Genomic DNA, 27,994 nt, shown 5'->3' on the forward strand with positions numbered 1-27,994 from the left:
TTGCCATAAAATAGGCAAAGTTTAGTAAAATTGACCATGTCACTTGACTTGGGAAAGGTATATCAGAATACCTATGATCATTACCTACAAAACGTTCTATAAATTTTATTATACACATATTTCAATAATCTTTTGAAAAAAACGAAGGAAGGAAAATATTGGGCTGAAGTCTCATCTGCATGCCTTTTCTTTGAAGTGGTTTGTAAATAAGCAGAAGAATAGTTTGAACTTTAGCAGGGGGATTCTGTTTAATCTGTCTTCAAATAGAGTGGTCTCCTCTGGGGAATTTTCATGTAGAAGTATTAAATGTAACCAATTTAATGAACATTTCTTGATCACTTATTATAGGTTTATCATGTGATATACATTATATCTTTGTTAGTAGGCATATCACAGCAGAAATATTTGTTTTATTACAAAGAGATTTTCTGTAATAATAGTGTTTTAAGCAAAAACTAAAGAGGAAAAATTAAAAATGAAGTATTGTAAATGCAGAAGTTTTGACACCTAAGAAGAATAACCTGTAGTTTATTTTTTAAGACTCAAATATTTTAAATTAAGTTAAATTCATACTTCTTATACCAATCTACATTTTACATTAATTTCCCAATAAATATATGTCTGTATATAGAAAACATCTAAGCTGATTCCTAACGGTCTTGTATATGTGGCTTTTGTTTTTGTCTGCACAATGATCGTATGGTGGACGGCGTTCCTGTTATATGGTCTATCAATTCTGTATTTGTGTTGCCTACAAAAGAAAAATATCAACAAAGCCACCAGTGAGTTTCTGGACTGTATTTGCTCTGTAATATTCCTCTTTCGAATTTGACCTATATTAGTTATTAAATTTTAAGTCTGGCATTTTTTTTCTGTCACTTTGAATGGGAAATGTTATTTGAATGGCTTTCTGTCCTCACTGGTATATAGGAAGAATTTACAAATTCTACTCTGGAGGAATTGACTCTTAAAGAGTTTATTGGGTAAGTTGTATTTTATTTGGGCTGACACTTACTAACACTCGATTTCCAGGGATCCAGTAAAACGTTTTGGTGCTGCTGGCTTCCTAGTGCTTGTTCTATCTCCACTCAGTGTGCTTTTATTGTGCTTGAAGCTGACAGAAAATTGCTATAGCCAATCACCAAAAAGTGCTTATTTTTTATGATGTTTTATTTTCATTGCTCAACATTAACATAATGAAACTTTAGAATTTTTTCTATTAAAACAATGCAGTACATGGAATGTATCATGATGAATGACAATTTCTTGTGATATACATTTTGGCACTTGTAAAATAACAATTGACATTAGAGCCTCCTGGATTAGATATCTCCAGTTTTATTTAGAGTCTTTATAAAAAGCAAACAGACATAGTACACACACATACATACACATGTAGGTTTAAGTTGTATTCATCATCAAAAAATAATTATTGCAGGTATTATTATTTCTATCAATATTCTATCTATCATCCAATGATAATATCACCCTTAATTATCACCCTATTAAGTTTCCACTGCTAGGAAAAAATCTAGGCCTTATTCTTTTGACCTGACATTTTCCATAGAATGGGATGTCTATGACATGTGGTTATATGACAGTGTAGATTCTCAAAGGCAGTTTACATGGTATGAAGAGATTTTTGTGTAAGCAGTGAGGTATTCATAAAAGGCTTTAATTTTCTTTTGTATGGATATCATAAGGTTGGCAAACTGAGAAAACAATTTTTGAGTTTACCTATAATAAGGTTTAAATACTTTAGTTTTGAATCATGTTTAGTAAAATGACACATAGATTAAGATATAATAAAAGTTATGTGATTAGCCAGGAAGAGGTATTTAATAAAAGTCTGAAATTAAAATCCAAGCTTTGTGGAATTCATGTGCTATGACAAATAAGTGGCAGGTGTCGAAGGTCCAATTTCTCTGGTAACTGAGCAAGGAAAAGAAACGGAAGAGTTGGAGAGGCCGCCCTCAGCTTATGCTGTCAGAGAGCATATTTCTTGTTCTCCAGGTACATTGGTTGGGAGGCTGATGGCACACTCTCTGGGGTGGGCACATTCTAGAGAAGCAAAAACCAAAGTGGTTTAGTTAGGAAAGACTTTGAGACCAGACACTTCTTGTTTCCACTCTCGTTCTCCAGAATCTTGTCTCCAAGTGATCTTGGGAAAGTCACTTCATCTGTCTGATTAATTTTTCTCACCTGCAGACAGAGAAATAGGTTTGGCCCTATGGAGAAAAGTGTGGAAGTTCCTTAGAAAACTAAAAATAGATCCATCATATGACCCAACATTCCCACTTGTACGTGTATATCCAAAAGCAAAGAAATCAGTATATTGAAGAGATACCTGCACTCCTGTGTTTATTGCAGCCTTATTCATGATTGCCAAGATGTGGAATCAGCCTAATTGTCCATCAGTGGGTTAATTAATAAAGCAAATGTGGTACATATACACAATGGAATATTCCAAGCCACAGGAAGAGTGAAGTCCTGTAACTTGTAACAGAACGGATGGAAATGGAAAACATGCTAAGTGAAATAAGCCAAGCACAGAAAGACAGATTTGGAATGTTCTTACTCATATGTGTGACCTAAATATTAAAACAATTGATCTCTTAGAGACAGAGAGAGTGAAATGATGGTTATGAGAGACTGGAAAGGAAAGTGGGGAAAAGGAATTAAGTGGGGGATGGCAAATGGGTACAAAACTGTAGTTACATAGACAGAATGAACAATATTTGATAGCACAACAAAGTGACTACAATCCATAGTAAGTACACTTACTGTAGTTAAAAGAGTAGCCCTGGAATGTTCCTAACACAAAGCAATGATAAATACTTGAATTGATGGATACCTCAATTACTCTGATTTAATTAATACACATGGCATGTCTGCATCAAAATACCACATGCGCTCTATAAAGATATACAACGCTTATGTGCCCATAATAATTAAAAATCAAAAATTACAAAAAAGAAAAATGTGGTTAGATTGTTTTAAGGTGACAATGGGACAAAGCAGCAGCAATTCTCCCTGCAGGACCCTCACATAGTCAGTCAAGGAAAGTTACTATTCTGCTCATCAGTCTGTGCTGCTCCACCTAGTGACCCCTTAGGTGGTTTGGTTCATGACATATCATATTTTGCCATGTGAATGCATATTTTTTTGGCCTAAATTCTTGAGGGAAAAATAAAAATATGCATTATACATGGGTGGTGCTATTTGTTACAGGTACACAAAATTTCTATACCTTGCATCTGTTCTTGGGTTTTGTAATTATTTGTTACGTAAAATTTCTTATACCGTAATATGTTTAAAAATGCTGAAATTTTTTTATTATACAAAACTCCTTAAATATAATAATACTTAAATATGAACAAATAAAAATTGGATTAAAGAATTAAAATGATAGATGTTTTTTCCTGAAACTTGTGTGATTATACATGGGAGTACAATACACATGGCAAAATATGGTGTTTATTTATTGAATTTAATTATATAAACAGGATTTTAATAACTAAATATACTATTTTTGGAAACAGATGCTGGCATTTATTGAGCACTTACTGTATACCTGATGTGATGCTAAGAATGTATGCCTTGATACACATGGTGCACACACACGCACACTCAACACTTGCAATCTCATTTTATTCTCTAAACATCTATGAGATAGGTTACAACTATTATTCCTATGTTAAAGATGAGAGAATGAAGGCTAGAGAGATTAAATCCCTTGTCCAAGATGTCTCTCTTATTACATGATGGATATGGGATTCAAATCTAGGTAGTCCCAGAGCCCACAAACTTCCCCCTGGGAAGGAAGCTGCAGAATGCATGTGGAAAGAACACACATAATTCATGTCCATGTTGACTCACTGACAAAGAAGAGTCAAGAACAGAAGGAGGGAAAACAGAGAAAATAGTAGATGGTGCATTAGAATATAAGATAACCTGCAGAAGGTAAATGGACAGGAGAGACTTTCATCATTTTTATGCATTAATATTTGCAAAGGCCATGGTTTATGCTGAAGGGTCTCTTGCCTGATGCTCAGTTTTCTCAGCTGAAAATAAGCTGGTTGGACAAAATGACCTCTAAGATACCGTCTCTTGTATCCTACATTTCTTCATGAGTTCTTAACTATAAATAACACTTTCCACATTTCCCCCTTTTCTAAGAGTGACTCAAAAGGGGTCCCCAATAATGTCTGGCCACCTGTAGTTAGAGCCCAGAGCTGTAAGTTGATAACTGCCTCCAATACCTAGCTTTCCATTCATCAAGATCTTAGGGGAAGTTTAATGGTGATGGAGAAGGAACGAGTCTGAGGAACATGGAGACCAGTGGGACCCCTCATTGTGGGGGAAGCAATTATCAACAAATATTGTCAGGATTCTCTCCCATCCACACTTTCCCATGAAATTCCAACAAAGAAATCTGTGTAAAGGAATATTATTAAATTTAATATTTCAAACCAACAACCTAACTTTTCCTACTAGGAAATGATGGATAGGTGAAAACAGTCTTTTAGCTCCATCTGAATGGGGCTGTCCAGAAAAAGTGTGATAATTAAAATATTGTTTATTAAAGTGGTGTATGTTTTCCAGTTTTGCAAGCAGCTTCAGAAGCAGGGCATTTAATTTGGTCTGCACAAATGGTGCCATATGAAATTGAGACGTAATAATGAACCTTGCAAATGCAGAGCCTGGAGTTGGGAGCAAGAGGCACCAGGATGTATTCACCACAACTGGTTAGGCAGTGTGGGTTAATGGACCCAGAATCACACAACTTGGTTTCAAGGTCTGGTCCTCGCATTCGTGAGCATTTCTAAGCCATTTTCCCAAGATGGTGATAATTCCTGGCACGTGCTATGAGGAAACACATGGTGTCATAGGACTGTCCTGAAGAGCAAGATGATGTCATGGAAGTGCTCACTTTGTAAACTATAAATCACACATGTGAAATGGTCCTGTGGCTGGCTTCACTGTGAAAGGGCTTAGTTGAAGGCACTGTGACACAATAAAAGCAGCTTTGCCAAAATAAAATCTGGAAAAAAGCAGGATAACTGTTCACAAAAGACCCATAGGCATAAATAACAAAACAAGCAATCAGAGTGTAGTGGAATTTAAATGTTGGAGAAGTTACATGGTATTAGAGAGGAAAGTTAGCAAAAGGTCAGTCAGGGTAAATTTCTATATTTATTAAGTTACCATAACACTTTAGCAGCTCGTAACTGTGAAGAATGTACTGGTTAAAGGAATTTTGAAAAATAGAAACTTAGAAAACACAATTACCCTAGAAAATGTGAGACATTTTAAATACCTGGAATTTGAAATGCTTAACTACAAACTTACCCAAATTGTCATGAATATTGCTTTTAATTGTGGTAGAAATAACCCTAGTAAATTCTAGTGTTGTCCTTTCACCTTGAATAATGGTCTTAATATAGTCAGGTACTATACTAGCTCATCTCATCTGTGAACTTGAGTGGTCAAGTATCTTAGATAATACTAAGCAAGCAACTCAAGTGACTTTATAGCAGGATTTCTCTCTCTCTCTCTTTTTTTTTTTTTTTTTTGCAGTTTTTGGCCGGGGCTGGGTTCGAACCCACCACCTCTGGCACATGGGGCTGGCGCCCCACCCCTTTGAGCCACAGGCACTATTTCTCAATGTTAGCAGCCCCATTACATTTTGGACCACATAATTTTTTGATGTAGAGGGATTTCCTGTGCACTGAGGATGTTTAGCAGTATCCCTCACCTCTAGTCACTAAGAGTCCAGTAGCACCTCTCAGTTGTGATAATAAAAACTGTCCACAGGGGGCTGGATGTGGTGACTCACGCCTGTAATCCTAGCACTCTGGAAGGTCAAGGTGGCTGGATTGCCTGAGCTCACAGGTTCAAGACCAGCCTGAGCCAGAGCTTATCTCTAAAAATAGCTGGTCATGTGGCAGGCTACGTTCCAGCTACGTAGGAAGGCAAGAGAATTGTTAAGTCCAGGAGTTTGACGTTGCTGTGAACTGTGATGCCATGGCACCCTACCCAGGTCGACAAAATGAGACTGTCTCAAAAAAAAAAAAAAAATGTCCTCAGATACTGACAACTGTCTCCTCAGGGACAAAACCGTCCTCATTTGAGGGTTGCTGTCCTAAAAGTATCTGATAACTTTTAGTTCTCATCAATAAGAATTCCAAACATTATGAGGGTGCACATATTTTATTTACATAGTTTGCTTTTGTGTATTTTAAGTCAAAGTTATAAGTGTGTCCTTCACTCAGAATATTATGGTGGTACACACATTTTATTTACATAGTTCACTTTTGTATATTTTAAGTCAAAGTTATAAGTGTGGCCTTCATCAGAGTATACAATATACTCGATAGGTGTGAGTTCACCCACTCTCCCACCCCCCTACTACGTACTTGAATTCCATTGAGTTTTCTTCCATATGTGTACATATGTTCTAATTAAGTATTGAGTCAATGTGGTATTTGCTTTTCTATTCTTGCAATACTTCACTTAAGACAATAGTCTTCAATTCCACCCAGGTTGTTACAAAAGATATGAGGTCACCATCTTTTTTATGGCTAATTAATATTCATGGTATACATCTATAGCATAGCATTAATAAATACATGCATTGATGGCCACTTGGGTTGCATATATTTAAATGCTTTGTGTTACTAACACATTCTGCATGTTAACTATTACTAAATTTCTCTACATTGGGTTTTTTTTTCCTTTGTTTTGAAGACATGTAATTCTCTCTATGGTTAGACAATGTGTTACTGAGGACAGAGACTGCACTGTAAGTCAAAGGATCTCTGCCTTTTTCTCTTCTAGCCTGCAGTCTCCTATGTTTTCATCTAATACTTATGTTTTATTTTTATGTCTTTTCTGATGACTCCCGAAGTAAGACAGAAATATGGCTGCACTTGGCTGTCTCTCTAGCACTGAGATGGTGACGTCTCCGCTGAGCTCGTCGGCACTTTCACCTGTGCCTTCTTTTCTCCCTGTCTCTCCCCGTCCTCTCTTTCTTTCTTTCTGTTCTTGCTAGGTCATTGCCTTCCAGGCATCTAGGCACCTCTTAGGGTCAACTTTATCTCCTTTCCCACTTTCCTTCCTCTGCTTAATCAATTACCAAGTCTTATCATTTTTAACTGGAACATCTCATCTACTTCTCCATTTCAATCAATGATTTCTGTTAAGACATGTGCTCTCCCACTCTGCCTTTTACTTGGATGACTATTACTTTTTTCTAACTGGCCTTCCTACTTCCAGCCTTTCTACAGAAGGTACATTTTATATTGTTAAATTGATATGGCTGTAGTACTCCCACCCCAACAAATTCTTTAGCCTTCTAAGAATAGACCCTAACTTATTTCTTCAACCCGATTTCTTTACCACTGGAGATATTATAAAAATAATTTCTCAATAGCCGGGCGTTGTGGCGGGCGCCTGTAGTCCCAGCTACTCGGGAGGCTGAGGCAAGAGAATAGCTTAAGCCCAGGAGTTGGAGGTTGCTGTGAGCTGTGTGAGGCCACGGCACTCTACCAAGGGCCATAAAGTGAGACTCTGTCTCTACAAAAAAAAAAAAATCAAAATAATTTCTCCATATCCTGCGCTTCTTTAGGACTTACCTCTTAATTACTACAAATATTGCCATTTGATCTAAACCATTTTTTTCTTTTGTGTTCTTGGTGATTTGGATTAACATTTTCAAAGGAAACAACACAAAACCCCTTTAAAGTTGGAAACATGTACAGAAATTTGAGAATCTACTTCTATTATACTTATGTATTTTAAAGTTAAAGATTTAGAGAACTGTAATATGCAGATGGTTATAAAATACTCTACATGGAATTCATGCATCCCTGATGTTGATACTGTTTATTTTTCTTCTTGGAATTTAACATACAGAAGGCCTGCAGGCCTTCTTTACCTCCTCATCTTATGGTGGGGCATGAATATGTAAATTTAGTTTCCATATTTTTAAAAAATTGTGCATAAATCTTGATTTGCATTCCGCTTCAATAGGTCTTAAACATATTTGTTTAGGAGAGGCTGACTCTACACTGTTCAAATATGGAGGTACTATGGAGAGTGGGAGAGAAAGAGATGATTATTGGGTGGCTCTTATTTGCACCTCTATTGGAGAGGAGCAAGCACACATGAACTTGCTTGCTGTTTGTCATCAAGAATGCTGAAGCAGTTCTATGGATGAGGGCCTTGGCTAGAGTCCAAGTTGACAGTAACTGTAGGCCATTACTAATTGATTTTATTTGATAGTCCATGTGAAATAAGTTGGTGGTCTCATTCCAGTTATTAGAAGGCAGGTGTCTGCATCTCAAAACATCATGAGAATTGGCACTAATTGGTGCCTTTGTTGGGAGTCTCAGCAGAGAAGCTGAGGAAGGAATGGGGGGCAAGGAGAAGTTACTGCTGCCTAAGGTAAAGAAGTCTTTGGGTGTCTAAACAGAACATACCTAATGCCAGAAGAACAGTAATTTCAGAAGATCTAGACATTTCCAACATTTGAAAGGACTTTTTTCAGGTACTTGTCTATCATTTCTCTCTGATTTGTTTTTCCATTCTCAAATCCCCTTACACTTCAGGAACTGGACTTTTGATGCTACATTCTCCTTCCTTAAATTAGGGAACATGTTCTGAGATGAACAAACATCTTCTTGTTTATTCATTTTATGTGTTTTGTCACACATTTTTGTCAACATATACTAATTTTCTTTTCCATTCTCCTTGCCCCCCATTCATTCCTCGGCTTCTCTGCTGAGACTCCCAGCAAAGGCACCAATTAGTGCAAATTGTCATGATGTTTTGAGACGCGGGCACCTGTCTTCTATTAACTGGACTGAGAAAACCAACTCATTTCACATGGACTATCAAACAACATTAGTTAGTACTGGCCTACAGTTACTATCAAGTTGGGCTCTAACATTCTTCTTCTCACATTCTTTCATCATTTCAGCCTCAGACTTGCTTGTGTTTCTAGTTTTCTCCTTGGGTTTATGATACTTCAGTTTTCATGTACACTAAGGGGCCAAACATGGAGGTTCAATTGCTACCTGTGAATGGATTTTCCCCCCATGACATTCTTTACTTGGTGGTAGTGGGAAGCATGCCTCTCACACTCCACTTCCACACTGTTCTGAGGTCCTTCAGGATAGGGCCATGGCTTGATTCATTTAGCATCCCTGTAGTGCATCTATCAGGTACTCAGTAAATAAATAAATTAAATAAATAAGAATGAATGAATGAATAATTTTTAGCCTGTTGGAGACATATATCCATACCTAGGAGTGAAGCAGCAGTAAATATGAAAGAGACAGGGTCTAAGAAACAAAGTGTCAGGAATTCATTATTCTATTCTACTTTGCATCTTTGAAATTCTCCTACTTTATTTGGAATGGTTGCTTCATGTTCCAATCCATGCAAGCCAGTTTACACAATTGCTCTGTAATGGGCATAAATTAGCATTCTCACCGAAGAGCCAGGCTCCAATGCGTGTTTACAAGCGAGAATGTCTGTGTTCTCTGTTAGAGTTTATAATTTGACCACAGCTAAATTCAGTGTTTTTCATTTCATACGAAGTAATAATTTAATGAATGTGGTTTTGATTATCTTAACCAATAATTATTAAACAAAAGGAGAAATTTGCATAAATATGAAAAACCATGATTGTATTTTGGGACTGTAAATATATCAGAACTGTTTTACTCACATATATTAGAACTGTTCAAGTGTTTCTGAGTGTTTCGCTATTTTTCAAAATATAAATTATCATTAAAAAATCCAAAAAACTACTATTTTTAAATTATGAAACTAAAAATAGATGTCAAAATGTGTCTAAAAGAAAGCTCAATTTGATTCTTATTTTGATCATTTAATTGAATAAATTACAAATGTTTAAAATAGGACTGTTAAATGTACCAATGGGTGAATATAAATTAGTATATGTTGACAAAAATGTGTGACAAAGCACATAGAAGGAATATAAAATTCTAAAATTATTTGTTAACATTTTGACTTGTATAATGCTTTCTCTGTATCTGTATATGAGTTTTGACTAGAGTACTTCCACAGATTTTTTTTGAGAAGAAACATGTCACCTGAATATTAATTAGAAACAACTTCATAAATGTGACAATTTTAATGCTGCAGTTTGTCAAGATATATTTCCTAAGTTTCAACATTACATGCTTGTTTTGAGGGTTACACTGCCAAGTAAATAAATAGCAAATCTTTGCAAATCCTTTTAGTATTAGAACCAAATAACCCTTGTATTAGTTGTTCAGAGCATGATGTATATTCCTTGGAATTACTACTTCAGAGTATTTTAAAAAGGCAAGTACACATCCAGATGCTTAGGTTTGTGACATAGGATCATACACATTTGAAACCAAGGTAAATCAATTCAGATCTTGTCTTTATGCAGAACGAGACATGCGGATGCACCGTTATATTTATACATTATTTAATTTTGTAGGTAACTTAAAATATCTTTAATTTTAAATTATAAGCAAAATATGAATATGCAAGGTAAGATTTTTACTGAGATTATGGCTTCACGTGGAGTTCACATGCATGTTAGTGCTATTAGGTAATTCTGACCAGTCTCAAGCAGCCACTTTCTGCTAAACACTTACCAAAAATTATTTCCAGTAAAGCACATGATGTTTCAGAGCTAACATAGAATTTCTATTAACAATAATCAATTTGTAAGCTGATCAATGTGGGATCCGCTAAGACCTCTCAATATGTGATGCTTTTATGCCTCTTGATATCATCACTAGAAAACTCTTTGGATTTATTTCCTTGATGTTCATTGCAACAGTCTCTAGAAAGCATAGCTCATAGAATGGGTTTAAATTTCATCCCTTAATTCAGTTTATGGGGCCTCACCTTCAAAGTTTTTATGTTCCCTTAAGACATATTTGTGCTTGCCTTTCTTTTTGATGGAGTTGTAATTAGTCCTGGGAGCAGTTGTTTCCAATTAACCAGGAAAAGAAAAATCACAACTGAAGTTTTATAACAAATCATTAGGCATTCTGATATCAGACTACTACACTGTATTAAGAATTTCTGTGATAAAAATCTGTTATATATTGTTAAAATAATTTTGGCTATTCTTGTTTACTTGTAGTCAATACATTTTGATACTTATTGGCACTTCCTGAGAAGATAAATGTCCTATTTTCTGAGCTTTCCAGAAGAATTCCCACCATTCACACTTACACAGTATTTTGCTTTAATTCATTTTATATCACACAAACAATAAAATGCAAAATACCCATTCTAACACTGTAGCTAATACAGAATAGTCACAGCATTAATTTATTTTAAACAAATACATTTTTAAATGAAAGAAATCAAAGTACTTTCAGAAAAACAAGGAAAGTGACTATTTTAATGAAATAAGTAGCTGATTTTATCTCACAGTTGATGACTTCATGTAATACCCTGTTTCCCCGAAAATAAGATAGTGTCTAATTTTAAGGTGTGCTCCCAAAGATGCGCTAGGTCTTATTTTCAGGGGATGTCTTATCTTTCCTGTAAGTAGGTCTTATTTTCAGAGGATGTCTTATTTTTGGGGAAACAGGGTAATTTTGAATAGTGGTGGTCTCTGTCTCTGCTACTTAATTAAAAAAATATATTGCAATTATAAAAGCTTTGGATCCTAACATTTGGAATTAAGATATTTATTTATTTCTGGTTTTTTTTTTTTTTTTGTGTGTGTGATTCCTTTTCTCTCTGATTGATAGCTTATTGCAGATACCAGTAAATATACCCGGGTAGTAAAAATGTTCTAAAACTTACCTTTGGTAATCATTGACTCGGAGAATAAAAATGAAGTCTTTTATTTAGTATGGCATAGTTTTGATAAAATACTGCCAAATATACAGATGATGCTTATAGGGTATTCTGCTTATATACTTAAAAAATAAACACACATAAATGGATATAGAAAATACATATTCAATGTATAGCTCACAATGATAATAATGGAACACAAGCGGGCATGTCCAGGCCTAAAAAGTGGCTCATCAAAGTTATTCAAAATTCTGCTAACGCGGGGAAGAGAAGATAATATTTCATTGACCTTAGAAGTTGGTTCTGATTTTTATAGCATAAAAAGCCACAGTATAAGTAATGAAAACGTATGAGTAAATTTTATCAATAAGAATGCATTTTTTACGTTCAGGCTCCAAGTAAAACAGAACCATTTGAAATGGCTGAAGAAAATGGGCTTAAACTGTAACTTTCATAGAACACTGTAAAGTAGGTTAAATCATTTCTCTGCTATTTGGAATCCAGATAAAAAAGTCTTTGTAGAGCCCCTCATTAATTGTTTGTGTATCTTCCTTCGTTTGTGTGTTTGTGTCTCTGGGGTGAGGGGTAGAAATAGAGTTGAGGGAGTTGTCAATCAGCTGTTTCTGCAATGTGCCTGTATGATTAAAAAATTTATGTGGAATGTTACACTGTTTTTTTCAGATATATTTTCCCTCCAGATGCAGCAAAAAAAGTTTGCTTGATGTCTAATCATTCACTGCTGGATCTTCAGATTTGAAGGAGAACTCGGAAAGTTAGTTTTTTTTTAAATTCTTCTTCATTTAAGTATTATTTTTTAATTGCAGCGTATTAAACATAAAATCTGGTACAATCTTTAAAAATAAATAGGACCTAACTATAAATGGGCCCTGTTGTGTTTTTATCTTTGACAAGCAAGTAATTGCTTCTCAAATTTATCAGTTTGTTTATGCAAAAACCATTTACCAAGCCTAGCTCAAAAGCATCAATTTCATCATTATCATCTTATTAATTTAGCCAAGCTATAACACAGCTGATTATTCCTGAGTAATATCCTCTGCAGCACATCATGTGTGGCAAAACCATCTGTACAGTACCTATTTAATAAATAAACCCTCGGCTAAATGTCTCTGTTTATTGAGAACTAATGTTTATAGAAAATATAATGGAACTCAATAAATAACTCAGCTTCATCAACCTGCATATGAATCAGTGCAAAGAACGCTGACATCATCACCTTTCAAGTACCAGAGAAAGCAAAATTACCCAAAAGAGCTATAGAGTCAATATTAAGGCATTAAAACTGCAATGAAGGCATATTAATGCTTAAAACTTCATTGTTGGCAGTGGAATTGGCACAATGGACATATTTTATAACTCTAGGAATACTTAGGCTTTATGGCTGCTTCTTTGTTGACTGCTTTGCACTTAATGTAGTTTTCCACTTTAAATAAAAAAAACCCTCAAGATCTTTAAAAAAAAAGCCAAGAAAATTGCTGATTCTAAGCATTCATTTTTAAAATAATGCAAACTGCTGATTCCAATTGTTCAGATTTAAGAAAAAAAAAAAAAAAAGAGCCAACTTCTTTAACTCCATGCTTCCTGAATTCATATTGGTAGCAACTAGATATTCCGAGGCAAAGGCTTTAAAAAAAATCACAAGTTTTTGTTTTTTTTAGGAGAAATATTCTGAGTGGCATCATTAGTATTGAAAATGTGAGAATGGTTTAGTCATTTTTGCAAAGAAAAGCCAGCTTAGCGGGTTTTGAACCATTAGTACTATTGATGCCCACTATTTAAAGTGCACAATTGTTTAACATACTCATGTTAACTCTCATCACTGGGATAATATGAAGCCAGTGAAGCAAAGTGGATTGTTTTGAAACGTGAAGATGAGCCCATTTCTTAGAACTTGTTGTAAAAGTCTATTGGCACTTTGCTTTCTAGAAATAGAATTTAATTGAAAAGAGAAAACAATTATCTTTATTCATACTCGTACCCAAGCAATGGCTCTTGTTGATCTTTGAAAGCAACTTTACTTTTGAGCATGAATAGGGTATACTTCATCTACTTGGCATGTAACTTAAAATCTCTCCTTGTCCCAGTGCCCACAGGATTTTTACTAAGGCCCAACACTGATGTAATTTAAATCTTGGGAAATAACGGACACTGACCTGTTGCTATGGACATGTGAGCTCATTCTTGAGGCCTCGCTTCTACTTCTGTTCATACAGCTCTGAGATCCTCCTGGCTTACTCTTTTCCAGATGAAGACCTGTATATTCACACTTTGAAGCTATTTTCTTAGGCCAGGAGATCTCGGTAAAGTTTGAACCATCAGGGTGCAGAGCTGGAGTTATACTTTTTAAATGTCAATGGAAAAGTAGACTGTTTCTTTGCTGCTATTGTTGTGCAAAAGATTATTTGTCCCCAGAGAAGTATGTAAAGTGTGATAAACCAAGAAGGGTGATGTTCTAGCATCTCTAGACAAGAGCCTCCTTTTCTAGATACTGGCTCCATCATGCTAGTTGTAGCCCCCATTTGAAAAAAAAAACAAAACAACAAACAAAAACAAAAAACCAACTTTATTTATTTATGGGGGGGGTTCAATTTATGCAGTGGGCTCTGTGGTTTTCAAAGACTATCCATTCCCCAAGTCTAGGAGAGGTTGGGGGTAATCCTAACAGAATTCCTGTACCTCTAAAATTAGGCAAATGCCTCAGACAAAATGAATACCACATCAAAAGAGCAGAAAGATAGTGAAATGGTGCCAGTAATTGCCTTGTGGAGCAATTCAGCTTAAACAACTTAAAGCTTGCAAACTCTCCACCCACACTACCCAGAAGAATACTTTTGTTTAAGGGTTTAAATTGCAAGACAGGGAGCCAACAACTCTAAAACCCCTGCGTGGGAGTCAGAACACACAGTGTGCCTCTATCAGTAAACCTGCATCTGGCTTGTCAGCAGTTCTGAATAGCTTGGTTTTGGTGACCAAAGTCAATTCTCCACATATTTTGTCACAGTCAGGCCCAGATCAGCAAAAATGCTATTGGACTGACTCCCTGGGTACATCTAGTTTGAGATGACCCATAGTTTAAAAGAGCAAAATGGAAGAATGTTAGCAAACAAGTCACATATTGTCAAGCAGCTCCCACCTGAGGGCTCCTGAGATTAAGCAGAGTAAATTTGTATCTATTTGTTCTAAGTCTACTTCAGTGTCTAGCCTCTCATTGTGAAATCCATAAAGTCACTTTCCTCCCATTTTAAGAAATCAATTTTAGATATTTCTGATGAGAGGTGATGTCAGGTCTTCCCATTTTGAGGCAAAAAATCAAAATACCAATTCCAGTTAACCACCCTGAGATGGGTAACAGTGAAGCAGCTGTATCTCTGTTGTGCATGAAAGACAGGGACAGAGCACCTCCCATAAAACATGAGTAACTTCACTATTTCTAATGCATTGGAATGACGCTGCTCTTAAACAAGCCTGCCTTGGTTGGTCTGGTCCTTAGGACCCATTTGTAATGGAGGAGTAATTTAGCTTATGTCTATTAAGAACCAATACTGGGGACCACTGAATATGACAGATGACAATTCAAAGTTATAGGCCTATGACAAAGCCATAGGTGCAAAGATAGGCCTTTCCCATGGGTAGACATATTCTTGAAAAAATCCAGGACATGGTAATCCGATGTATATATGAGGGAAAAAAATTTTTTTTCTTGAGACAGAGCCTCAAGCTGTTGCTCTGGGTAGAGTGCCGTGGCCTCACAGCTCACAGCAACCTCCAACTCCTGGGCTCAAGTGATTCTCCTGCCTCCGCCTCCCAAGTAACTGGGACTACAGGCGCCCGCCACAATGCCCGGCTATTTCTTTTGGTGGCAGCCATCATTGTTGTTTGGCGGGCCTAGGCTGGATTCGAACCCGCCAGCTCAGGTGTATATGGCTGGTGCCTTAGCTGCTTGAGCCACAGGCGCCAAGACAATGAGGAAAATTCTTAGCTTGATAAAGGAGAAAACTATGAAGTAGGTGGTACATTTTTGGTTTTCTTTTATTCTATGGTGGTAGTATCTTTAAAAAGAATAGAAAATGTGTAGTTCCAAAGACAACATTAAGATAAATACCAGTAAGATGATGAAAGTTTAGTTGGGCAATTTTAGCCACAGTAAAATATAGCCATATTTTCATTCATCTATTCATGCAACAATATTCATTGGGTACCCACATCGTGCTAGGCAGTGGGTTACCATAGGAAGTATAATAAGATTTTTTCCTAGTTTTATGTATTGTCCAATCTGGTGGGTGATTGAAGAGTTACTGAAATAAGTAGAAAATTCAACTTTGAGAAGACCTAATGAAGGACAGACACAAGATGTTTCAACAAAAGTTGAGAATATTTTGAGCAAAGGGAACAGTTCCTTAAAATATCCTTGGTGGTAAAGGGTATATGCAAAGAACTGAAAAAATAGTGTGACTTGATAGAAGATAGCAAAAGAATCTAGAAAAGTTGCCAGGGTTTGATATTAAAAATTTTGATGTTTAGATCTAAATTATAGTTAATCTATATAATCTCTGATGCTATTGTTCATTGTTTGGAGAACTTACTACTGAGTCTCATGGCAGAAAATACTTGCCATCAGCTGCTACCAAAATATTTACTTCTTCAACTGATACTTTATTAAACACTTACTCAATGCAAGGATTAGGCGTTGGAAATATAGTGGTGGTCCACATAAACATGGTTCTTGCTTTCATAAAACTTGAAGTCTATCAGAAAGATAAACTTTGAAGAAATATTGGAGCAACAAGTATAATAAAGGAGAAAGTGCAGGGCTTACGACAGGGAAGTCATTTGGACCGTATGAGTTGGGGATGCCTCCATTGCAGAAGGGATTTCAGCTGATGTGTGAAGGATGTAAAATGGTCACGAGAGATGGTGAGGAAGAAGTGGTAGGTAGGAGGTGAAGTAAAAGAGAGAGAATGCAGGGCTTGAAGACTTGACATGACTATTTGTAGCTGTAAGTGAGAGCTAATGTGATTTTGCTCAATCTTAAATGTGGTAGGTGCCTTTTTTACATTTCCCTCTGGGGCTGCAGGATTACGTGAGTTTTGGGGACATCTTTGTGAAAAAGTGAAGGAGCTCATTATAACACATACAGTTCAAACGGCATCAGGACCCCCAAGCATACTGCCTTGTAAGGGCCAGTCTTCTTCAGGCTCCTGTGGGAGGTAGGGATACTAAAATTTGCGACCGTGCTTTTTTGTGATGAGCTATCTCTTGTCCTTGGATCTTAATTAAGGCAGTGTGCATCCTTTCTTTGGGGTCGGGATGATCTAAGGTAGGGGTAGAATGGAAAGGAAGATGAGTATGACTGTCTCTCATTTTCTGCTTTGTTTTTATTGTTTCTATTTTGGGGAAACTCACATGGAAACACAGAAGCCCCTTTCACCCATTGTCCTCTCAAGAAAGGAAGGAAATAAAAGGAATTGGAAATCTTGTGCTGAAGAAGATGGAAGGGTGTCGGGAGCTGCAATTTCACTCATTACTTCATAGACTTCTGGAATTGTCCAGTTCTCGTCACTATTCTGAAGCTCTCTGCAGTCCCCAACTCTCCTGGGCTCCAGCTTTATTTTATACCAGAGCTCAGACTAAAAAATATAGTCATAGGAGGAGTCATTGGGGTAACTGAGTATCAGTCCAAATCTGCAGAATCTAGAGGACTTAGTGTATGATGTGGCTCAGACACAACCACACAAAACGTGGGAGTTTGTCTCATGTTCCACATCACCCTTTTAAAGGGAATTATCTTGTATTTCACACATGGACGTGTTTACAGCCTAAAATGTCACACTGTACTTGGCCCTTCATAAGTTACATTCATTGTTTCTGCTCTATACCAGTTGTGTACAAAGAGATGGTTACTAGGTTGGACTATTAAGTTCATAAACTCATCCTAGAAAAAGTACTACATATCTCATTGCTGAGTTATCACTATGGTCACCGGAAGACCCACGGCAGTACTTTAAGTGACCATAATGAGGTATGTAGCACTTTTTCTAGGATGAGTTTGTGAAGTTAACTGTCAGACCTTTGTATGATGACAACTCTGCTGGCCATTCCAGCACTATCTGTGAACACCCTCCCTACTCATCTGATCTGACCCCCAGCGACTTTTTCTTAAAAAAAGAAAAAAGAAATACTGAAAGAAGAGGAAATACTGAAAGAAGACAAGAAATACTGAATATAGAAGAAATACTGAAAGAAGACATTTGGATGACATTCAGGGCACAAAGGGTAATATGACAACAGCTTTTATGGCCATTCCAGAGAAAGAGTTCCAAAATTACTTTGAAGGAAGGACCTGACGCTGGCTTCAATGCAGAGCTTCCCCAGTGGAGTATTTCAGAGGTGACCATAGTGATATTAAGCAATGAGGTATGTAGCACTTTTTCTAGGGTGAGTTGACAAACTGAATTTCTGACCTTGTATATCAATACATATAGTAAATTTATTGTGGCTCAGGAAATCAAAACTCTGAAAAAATAATTTTAAGAAGAAAACACACTTTAGATGACTTCCTTTACATTCAAAATCCCTTAGCTTAGTAAAATCTACTTACCACTGTTAGAGAGTCTTCTACTTCATATAACAATTCATATTACTGAGCTAAGCAATCTAGACATCTCACTTTTCTTATGGAAAGGAAGATGTTAAGATTTACAATTTTTTTCTTACATTTTAAATAACATTTACACAATAGTTTAGTCCAAGGAGGCATTTCCTTCTTAAAGCATTTTAAAGTCTTTGTGTTTATTTTTACCTCTTTCCTATAAATCTATAGTCATTCTGAAAAGCTAAGTCATAGACATCCTGATGGCTGGTGCTTATCAAGGAGAGACACAAGTTGGACTTGAGGGAGAGGGCTTAGGTGAGAAGGGCCGTTCTGTATACAGGGATGGTCTTTGCACAGAACGCTGATAAACAGCTTGAAACAACTCCCCTGGGTCATTCATCCTCCGTCAGCGTGGCTTCCATCTCTTCCTTTGCTGATGGAGTGTATCTTCTGATGCCCCAACTGACTACACCTGCTCTACCTGAATTTGCAAGTCCTACATCAGGTGCCACTGTTGCCCTATCAGTGTAAGTCAGAGTAAGATCATTATTTAAAAATTTTGCACATAATTATATAATTGTAATTATAAAATTCATATATTTATATGAATCGTGAATATCCCTGTGATTCATAATCCCAAAGAAGGAAAGAACTCGTAATGTTTACAAATGTCACTGCTTTTTGATACCATCTGAGTAATTTTCATTTCTTCACTTTGTCCTTCAAGTGTGAGAAAAGAGCAAGAAGGTGCCTGCTTGTGGGATAAATCTCATCTACATTTTTTTTTTCTTATTTTTACTTGCTCCTTTTTGAATGGAGCAGAGTCTAGATAATACCGCCACATTAATGTGAGCAGTTTGATGATTTCAAAAGTCATTTAGAGAATGGTTACCAGCTAGTGTGTCAGAATGTCCTCAGGATGACAGAGCAAGTGCTAACCATAGCTAACTTGACTAAACTAACTAGCTATGAAAATTTTTGGTTACCTACAGCCGTGTAGAATTAGTTTTAAACTATACGCCACTAAGGCACGTACCTGAAAACTATGTGGAAGTTTAATTGACTAAAGGAAAGAGTATGGCAGGGTCAGGAGGTTGTTGGCGAAATTATATACTTAATTCATTAAGTTATGTGTTTTCTATTAAGTAAATACTTTGCAGATATCACTCTGGTTAGTGCTAAGGAAATCTTTGAGTTAATAATTTTAAAAAAGCACCAGGCCAGTGGTTTTCAACCATATTAGAACCAATGCTCCCTTTTGATACTGCATATTTTATGATGCTGAATTTAGAAATCTTAAATGGAATTCATACACAATACCTACCTGCCTATGCACATCATTAAAAATTTTGTGATGTTGTAATTGTAATAGATAGGAAATAAAAAAGAAAAATATATAGTAAATCACTATGTATGCAATCTGTAAATGCTGTGGTATTATTCTAGTAGATTAAAACACCTACCCGAAAGTCCAAATCACTGCCTAAGAAGCAAGTTTACCCCTGGTGAGTACCATTCCAGCAGTCAAGGAGTTTCCAGAAGTCTGGAAATAATACCGTTTTTTTTTCTCTCTGTATCCAGTTCTATACATGGTATTTGGCATGGAGTAAGTACTCAATAAATATTTATGAAATAAACGTTGCAGAAGCAAAAGAAACAAAGCAAAGCTTTCTTCTGGAGGAATTTATCATCCGGTTGCAATGGATGTTCAGTTTTGTAAGATAGAAAGCAAGCGCTGGGTTCGCAGCATCTCAAGAACTGTGTCCATGGCAGCAACTTGAGAACGCTGGCACCTGGAATGCATGGCTGTGACTCTCAGGTCACGTGGCCAGTGGCCAGCTGTGTACTTTGTGCCCAGTGCAGGCATAGCTACAGAGGACAGTGGCCCTGTGCCCCAGAACGGCCATCCTAACGTATTCCAATGTCCAGGCGTGTCAGAAGCTCTTCAGGAATGGTTAAATGCTTATCCCTAGGCCTGACCTCAGCAATTCTGATATAAATTTTAAGCAAATTTCAGGGAGGAATTTTTATGTAAAAGGATCATAGACCTCACTTTAAGAAAGCCCAGATTAGCTGGATAAAGAACTTTATTTTTTTTTTTCCAGATAGTGGATTTATTTCCAGTTTAATATATTTTGTGGCCTTTTCCCTTGGATAAAGAACTTTATATGTTCTTTCTGAGAATTTTCAATATTTGGAAAATAAATGGCAATGCTTGAATACATTTTGAGAATTCCTTTGAAATTTCTTACATTCATATTTCTTGCATTCAAATAAAGTGAATGCAAAAGATGAAAGTGCATATTTTTAAGACTTAGTTTATAAGATTGGCGCTATTTGTAAAACATTCTTAACATTCACACGGCAGTAAAAATGGTCTTTAGATTATAGGTGGTGCAATTGTGTTTGTTTTGTTTTGCTAGTAATACAAAGGGAAAGATAGTAAAGGTGGAAATATGTTGAGGAGAAAGAAATCTTGTTCTACCATGCAAGATGTATTGTTTTTGTGGTGGTGGTAGGGGATGGAGATATTTACATACCTAATATCATATTTCATTTTGTTTTTTTCTTTGTTTCCTACGCCCTCCTATCTTTATAAAAGTTATTTTGACTTAAACAGCAATGTGAGGCATAATGTAATAAAACAGATAAATTCAAGTTTATTTTTCATCAGAAACTTTAAAAACTGTCTTATGACACCATCTCATACTAAAATAATTTCCAGAAATTTCTTTTGCACCTCTGTATAATTCCTTTTTAAGAAAAACTTAGGAAAAACCGAAAGTGTTTACAATTTGCCTCATTATTTTATTTTTACGTGCCTTGTCTGAAATTTTTAATCGTACCTAAAAATCCCAGTTTCATGCACCATATCAATATATACCTTTTTATTAGTATGCATCTGATGAGATTTTAAGTGTAGAGTAGCTGCTCTGGTTATAAACAAAGCAGCTTACTTCCTTTTCAATCTACCAAAGACAAACACAATACAATCATTTTCACTTTATATATTTGAATATACTTTTAAAAAATATAATTAGGGTAAAGCAGAATAAAAGTCTTTCCAAGTTTCATTATACTATGCTACATAGCTCAGTATGAAGGGGGGGAATGGACCATAATTCTGGTAAGTGAAGACCTACAGCTGTAAATAATTCTATTACATCTGCCTCTGGGTGATGGGGGTCCCTACCCCCACTAATGCCTCCACCCCCCCCAGCTTCATCCTCATGAAAAGAAAATCAACCAACCAACCAAAATAATCCTAATTTTGAATCACAGATCATTGGCATTTATCAGATGCTAATTTTTAATAATCCTAATTTTGAATCACAGATCATCAGTTTATAACCATATTCAAATTAATCACAAATTCACAAATTACGAAAAGCAATCAGTTGATAGTTTGATTAATAGCTTTGTCTGCAAGATGCCAAACGATGCATTTTATTAATTTTTTCATGTATTTTTAAAACTAGTTTTAGTGCTCTAAATACTTAGCCTTAAAAAAAAGAAACTAAGGCAATTTACAGGGCACTAAAAATTATACCTTCTTTCTCTTAAAATTAGTAATTCTTCTTACACATTTAAAGTAAAAAGAATGATTGAAAAAACAAATGTTCACTTTATTGTCTTAGGGTTGTGAATGGTAAAATAGTTGTATTTTTATTTTTTTAGAGTAATATTATAGGTTACCAAGATAAACTTAGAGGACCCAATGACCTAATGCATCCTCAGGGGGACACATTTTCACAGAGAGGTTTCTAGAGATGATGTCTGTATGAGAAATCTTTGGCTTAGATACACTGTTTTGTGAGTGTAGGTGCAATCGGGTAGAGATTGTGGTAGAGTGTGGGTAACATTTATTAAAATGACCCAACACATGTTATATTCAAATAGGAAAGCGATCATTAACACCAATGTGGGTAGACTGCCATAGACTTTGTGATGTTCAGATAATGAGTAAATATGAAAAAAATTAGTTCCAACCACACACATATAGGCAGACACAAAGGACTGAGCCAGAATAGAACTACGGGCAATAGACAGTTGTGCAAGAGAACAACTCAAACTAAACTGATAAAATGGAAGCCTGTGAGGCTATGCCTCGTGAGGTCAGCTCATGGTTATACCACGTACAATAATGGGACACAGGCGAACTTTCCTCCTGTTGTGTTTCACTGAGAGTCCAACCAAGTTTGGCAAACAGACCCTGAAGTCCTGTCCTGAGAATCCAAAATCATCACCCATGGAGCTTAATTTTGAATTTCCGGCCCAGACAAAACTCCGATTAAATTCAATGAGTGTTTCTCATTTTAGAAAGTCGTGCATGTGCATGCCATATTCTTTTCTTAGATAAAAACATACCCACAACTCTGTCCATACAAAATGAAACCAAACACATTTAGAACACATGTAAGCCATTTCTCTATGGGAAAGGCCATTTGTGGTTAACACAGAAAGCATTTATGGTTTCACTGTTAATTGTGGTTTCTTTGTATTAGCCAAAAAAGGTAGCATTTTTCATGGTAGGAACAGTATGAAAGCAATAGCCTTTCTAAAAAATGTCCACATCTTCTGGGGCATGAGGAAGTGACTGAATTTATAGTATCTTCTAAACACCAAAGGAATACATGCAACCTAAAATTGTTTTCAATTTGAATAAAAGTTTATTCATAATTGCCTTAATTTTATTTTTGTACATTTCCACAAGTCAAGACAGTACAATCAACATAATATTTAAAGCTGGGGCATATTTTATTTTTTATTCTTATCCGTTATCTAGGGATATTAGGATACCTTTCTAGACCAATGCTATTTTTGGAAATTGTTAATTCCTTTTTGGGGAGTAGATTGTTAATTTTACAAATTAATTTGTGCATGCTGATTCATTTACTCAGATCAGTGGGCTAGCTTGCCTCATTTCCTCCTCCTCTCCTTCCTTCCACCCACCCCCTTTCCTTCCCTACTTCTTTTCCTCCCGTTTTTCTTTCCTTCCCTGTTCTGGGATAAAAATTAAAGAATTATTATACCATTGAAATATTTTATTTCATGTTACTGGAAGTATAGTTTCAATTTTGGAAAGGATTCTATAATGTGGATGAGTACATTTAAAAGGTTAATTAAATATTGAAAATAGCCAGAGTCATTAATTTGAATGTCCTGCACACTTGTAGGGCCTATACACTAATGAATTTTTTAGTGGGCATTACCACAAGTGCTGCATCTGAATGCATCACATATATATTATTAGAAAGTGGAAAGAAGAGACAATTGTGATTATTAGCTCAATAACCAGAACACTTAGGAAGATTAACATACCAAGTAGCTTTTCTGAAGTGTGCGAGATTTTATTACCCACAGGAAAGAAGATACTTTATAATTTAATTGCCATGCAATTGATAAAAAAATTAGAAGGGATATATATATATACATATATATATCCTATTTCATTTTATTAAAATCCACAAGAAAAGGAAATCATCAAACCATGTCCCTAATTGCTTCTTTCTGAGTGTGAAAAACATTCTTCATGAAACTACTTGAAAGTTTAATTTATCAATTTAATCACATACATTTATGTATGTCTCATGAATGTATGTGAAATTGAGTCTAAATAAACATTTTATGGTGTTAAATGCAGTTTTCCAAAGATCTGCATTTATTCAAAGATTGTGTAAAAGATCATTCACTTAGATAAGTATCCATTGTTAAGCATTTATATAATTCTGAATTTAATTTAATAGTTACGGACATCAAACACATCAATACATTTAAATTGCACTAATACTTAGTATTTAAAATCAAATTATCAATTGTATGGCAAAATTTTAAAGGTCTTGATGTGTATTTTGTTTTTCCTTTTTCTTATGAATGGAGAATTAAACTGGAGTATTTTGTTATACATGAAATTTATTAACTTTAATTAGCTGATATGCCATAAATTTTTCTGCCTCTCAAATTACTGTAACATAGATCACATAGTGTATAATAGTCACATCAGTGTAGCAATATATTTTGACATATTTATAAGTACATTTATATATTATTTCAAAATTTATTGATTATAATAAGATATATTTTTCATACCTTCTCGGGATTATTATTTTGGAAATTATATTACTATTTTAAATAACATTTGTAGAAACAAATACTGCTTTGTGGCGTCTTTACCAAAAGGAGCAAAAAGAGCCCCAGCTAGAATACATCTAACTTCATTTTAATGAATATGTTGCATTTTCTTTTTATGTTATTAACATTCAGTGCAAACAATTTGGGCTCCCACATAAGTTTTTTTTTATAGAAGAATAAAATGTATTTTTACATTATTTTCATGTATCGTCAAATATTATTGTAAAGTAACCAAGGAATGAAAACAGACTTCCCTAATACATTGCGTTTTCATTAGGTTGCAGGCAATTAGACGGTGATAGTCAAATAAAAGAAAATCCATGCAAGAGTTTTTGTTTCTTGCTGTTCACAAATATGTAAAAAATTTGAATTCATGGTGTGCACATATTTCCTAGGCTTTAATGTCACATTTTTCAGCGTTGTTTTCTTACCTTCTTTCTTTGATGCCTTACTGCGAATCCTGAAACACTGCTGCTCAGTTCTCTCCTCTTCATCTGCTTGCGTTGCGCGCGTCAGACTGTAGGGGGCACCCCTCAGCTACCACAGAGAGACTTCTGGCAAGTCCTCTCTGCGACTCTAAGATGTATTTAACACTCATTATTTTATCAAAGCACTTAGTCTAGAAAGAATTCATCGTTTATCTTTAAAGCACATACAGCCACAATTGATTAAAAAATCTGTCTAGTATCAAGGTGGACATTTGATTCCTGAGGATGTTAATAAAAATTTCAAAACTGCATTGTACTTGGGGTAATTTGGTACTTTTCAGAACTCTCTTCTTGTTATCCTTTTCTTCTTGGAGCTCAGGGTGGATTTTATAATACCCAGATTTTTTGTTACCATACCTCGTGCCCTGTTGTCTCTTTGCCTCAAGGACTCCCAGACAGCAGAGTGCAGAATGATCATGATTTGTGTTTGGGAAGAGGAACCACAGAGTTTTTACATAGAATTACATGCCCTACACTGAAGCTTATAAACAGCTTATCTTTAATGGGAGTGAAATATTGAATTTAAGGTTGTGTGTGGCCTTCTCCACTCCTTTCCCTCCCCTTTCACTTTCCTTCCTTCACTCCATCCCCAACGGGATCTACTTGGGTGGCAGTTCTAGAGCCCCTTTCATACTAATGACATGGTCGTCTTACACGGCCACACCTTCTAGCTTCACACCAGCTGCCCGAGCAGCTGCTTGGGCTTTTTGTAGCTTTTCGTAGTTACCACTCAGAGAGACGGGTAGCATTAACTAGTCTGCCATGTTTCGGATAGACTTTCTTTCCGTATTCACCCTCTTACGTGCCTCTCAGCCAGTTCCTCTCCCTCACTGCATCCGAGACCAGTCCCTCCACTTAGTCAGAGAGTCCTTCACTCCTCCTGAGTCTGAAGCTGGATGCCACGTCAGCAATTGCTTCATATTTTTAGCACCACACATCCCTCTGTCTCTTATAATTTCTCCTCTCTTCACCCCACTTCTCCAACCTGCAATCTCTCCACTGCTTAGTCCATCTGTTTTTGTAATTAGGGTTTTTCTTGTGTTTGTTTTTGAGATAGGGTTTGGCTATGTTGCCCTAATTGGTCTTGAACTCTTGGGCTCCACTAATCCTCTCGCCTCAGCCTCCAGAATAGCTGGGACCACTTCTTGTTTTAGAACAAAACTCCTTAGAAGGTTGTCCTTACCTGATGTCCCCACCTCCTCACCTTCCCTCTATCCCCTCCTGCTCCATTAACACTCTTTCTTAAGGTCGTCAAGGATCTCCACATCATTAGATCTTTTTTTCCTCACAGGGGATCACTTCCTCTTCCTTAAAATATTTTTTCTCCTGGATTCTGTGATGTAGCCTCTCTGGCTGTCCTCCAGCTCCCTGGCAGCTCCTTTGCTAGTTATGTGTGACTTTACTGAACCCCCCCCCCCCCCCCCCGAGGAGCTCAGGTCTCACTTCTCTCTCTCTACACTCACTTTCTAGCCTCATCTCTTCTCAGGCTTTAAATGCTCTCTATGAAAAATTCCAAATTTATACTTCTAGCCAGGACAACTTCCCTGAACTCCTGACGTGTATATTTAACTTCTCCCTTTCCTGGGTGCTGCTTCTTGCATGTCTAACAAGCTTCTCAAACTGATCTCAACCCCAGCCCCCAAACCAACCAACCAACCAACTCACCAACCCCTTCTTCACAGTCTTCTCTACCTTAGAAAAGGGAATTTTCTCAGGACAAAACTTTAGTTAATAGGACAGTGGTCGTCATTCCCTGTTTCCCTGCTTACCCATTCCAGTACATCCTGGTATCCATACAGTAGAGGTTAAATATCAGTTTACTGTGGTCCAGTTACACAGCTGTGTGAGATAATGATAACAATTATTTATGAAGTAGGTCCTTTTTGAATCTTTTACAAACATCCCTAATGTTTATAGTAGCCCCCAAACAATGGTATTATCATCACTGTCATTGTAAAAAGGAGGAAATTAAGGCATGTAGAAGTAAGGTAATTCTTCTGATTTTTAACATGCAGATGATTGGGCTGTTACCTAGGACAGTAAATCAGATTTTTATATCTTTCACTTCCTATTATTCACTTCCTTTCTTATCCTATTTAGGTGTTTACGCAAATGTCATAGTATCAGAAAGGCCTCTCTAACCAAACTATCTAGATTGTTCTGCCTCTAAATAGTGCTTTCTTATTCTGCTTAATGTTCCTTTAAAATCTGTTACACCTGGACATTATATATTTATGTATTGTTGTCTGACTGCCTTTCCAAGCTAAATTATAGACTGTGTGAGAGGAGGAATGTTTTCTATTTTTGTTCTCTGTTATATCTGGAATGTCAGGATGCACAATAGTAGATAGAAAATAAATATCAGTCAAATGAATGTGAAAAAGTATGGTGCTAGAAGTGTAGGTAGAGTTTAATTAATGTGGGTGAACTGAATAAAGAAGATAAATAACTTTTGAATGAGAGGATGAATAGAATAGGTCAGGTAAGAAAGATTAAAGACATGAGTATTTAGGTCTTTCTGAAAATAGACCTTGTGAACCCAGAAGGGAAGATTATTCTTTTACATAAAGTGATAGAAATTTCTAGAAGGTAGTATGTTTTTTTTTTTTTCATCAGAGAAGACTAATAAGACTCTCAATATCTGTTGTTTAGAAAAGTAAGATGTCAAAGTAACAGAGTGTTCAGAACCTGGAATAATCTTTGACTATGGAATAAAGTCTATTTTGGGGAAGAAATGGAAAAAAACTATTTTGGGGAGATTATGAGAAGAAGTTTTGGTTGTAAAATTCATCTGAAGATGTGTAAGTTAGTAAAGTGTTAATGATATAGTATTTATAATATTTTATATTCAAATGAAAATGGGACATTTCTCTTAGCTTTTTAGTAGTTACAGAAAATGAATAGTTCACAGGAAAGAACAGTGAGGAGGTTTGCCACT

This window comes from Nycticebus coucang, chromosome 7 (genome assembly GCF_027406575.1).
Source record: "Nycticebus coucang isolate mNycCou1 chromosome 7, mNycCou1.pri, whole genome shotgun sequence".
NCBI lineage: Eukaryota > Metazoa > Chordata > Mammalia > Primates > Lorisidae > Nycticebus > Nycticebus coucang.